At 25.4% G+C, this 1,992-nt stretch overlaps 1 non-coding gene across 1 annotated transcript; it reads left to right on the plus strand.

The window, feature by feature from the left end:
- Positions 1-1,077: 1,077 nt before the first annotated feature.
- Positions 1,078-1,160, plus strand: Trnal-uag (transfer RNA leucine (anticodon UAG)). Its single transcript has one exon. It is a non-coding gene; the product is annotated as a tRNA-Leu (tRNA).
- The last annotated feature ends 832 nt before the right edge of the window (positions 1,161-1,992 follow it).

The raw sequence follows: 1,992 nt of genomic DNA on the forward strand, positions 1-1,992 counted from the left end.
ATCATTGACTGACATTGGCTTTCTATACTAAATGTATGTATTAATTATGTACAACTTTTTATAGAAAAAATAAATCATTTTAAAATTTATAAAAAAATTTTACAAATTAGAATTATGTATTAAATATTATTTAAAATAAAAAGACTTGTTTGTTTGGCTTAATCATTCGGTGGCTAGTTGTAAGAAAGAAAACAAACAACTCAATTTCATATTATACTATTTCGTCAAAAAGTACGCACTTTTTGGTCGGGTTCAATTTGCGTACTTAAGCGGTAGTGTACTGTATAAGTAAATTAAAGATTGATAAGTTATTTACTTAATTTTGAGAACACTTCTATAAACATGATTATAAGTAAGATAAATATTTTAAGTTTTTTAAGTTTAAGTTGGTTACATAAGACACTTAAAATGTAAAAAGGTTACTTTTTAAGTTAAAGAGTATTGCTAAGTTTCCAATTTTAGCGTATAGTAATCAAACGTTAATTTTAACTTTGGACGTCATATCGTTTAAAATCACTTTTAAATGTAAACTCTTTTTTGAATGTAAAGTAATTTTTGAGCGTAAAGTATATTTTAAAATAAAAGTCAATTTTGAATGTAAAGTATACTTTAAACAGTAAACTAGTTTTGTGTTATTTTATCACCAATCACATATAAACTAAAACTTACTTGCAATTTTATTTTGTTATACAAATTGCTATGATCACATATAAATTAAAATTTATTTTTAACATTTTACATACGTTCAAATGGTTTTATTTAATTGTAAGAAAAGCTTTTGTATTGGCTCTCCAAATATTTTTTTTAGTTGATGTGACTTTTGTTTTATTTTTAATTGCAAAGCAAATAATTTAGTTTTCGAATATTGAAAAACAAAGCATTCATGTTTTAGTTAAAGTTATGAAAAAGTAAGCAAATTAGTCAGTGATTAATATTTACTTATTAAAAATTCATTATAATGCTAGTACAGTTTACCAAAAAAATTGCTAGTTTCATCAATTTAAATCTACTTGTTATAATTCAAAAAAGCTACGTATAATGTAGTATATAATTTAAATACTCAGTTTATCCTCGACTACTGGGTTGGCCGAGTGGTTAAGGCGTTGGACTTAGGTTCCAATGGACGATTGTCCGCGTGGGTTCGAACCCCACATCCAGTATTTTTTACGTGTAGTATTATTATTTTTCTTTTTATAACTGTAAGTTTTGAATTAAAAAAAGATTTGGCTTAAAAGCTTTATAAATATTATTTATTTAACTTAAGTGTTTAAAATTTACTTTATAAGTTCATAGTTTTAGAAGCTTGTAGTTTTTATGTTTAGTTGAGAAAGTTTTTAAGTTTTTATCCTATTTTACGCATCATAACGTGAATTATGCTATTAACTTACTATAAAGACGTTTCTAAAAGTAAACTAAAAAAGTTTAAGCTCGTTTTCTTTTGACTGTTACCTTAAGTTATAGTAGTGATTTTAAATAACATTTTAAAAATTAAAACACCATATTTAGAGGGTTGAATACGTATGAAAGTTTAAAAAAAAACTTTTTTAATCATAGATAATTTTTATAGTATATTTAGTTTATAATGCATGGAATAACTTGAGTGATTTTACAAAAAAATAAGCGTAATAATACATAATTAAACTAAATGTAGTTTAAACAATAGATAAGTTTTAATAATAAATAGAGTGTAAATAAAATATTTTTGCTAATTGAATCTACGGTTTTCTACATTTGTTGATAAATAGTTTTATTACATCTTGCTCTAATTATTTGTTATATAACCTACATTGGGCCGACAGGCTACAAAGTTTTACTTATATGAATGCGATAGTTGGATACCACGTAACCGACTGCGTGGCCTAATGGATAAGGCGTCTGACTCCTAATCAGAAGATTACGGGTTCGTGTCCCGGCGTGGACTTCTTATCACAACTGCATTAGAGGTAATTCGTTGGCTTGGAAATAATCTATTTGTAAAATTCGACCGAATAA

Source organism: Thalia democratica, chromosome 2, assembly GCF_965202585.1.
Source record: "Thalia democratica chromosome 2, ktThaDemo2.hap1.1, whole genome shotgun sequence".
NCBI lineage: Eukaryota > Metazoa > Chordata > Thaliacea > Salpida > Salpidae > Thalia > Thalia democratica.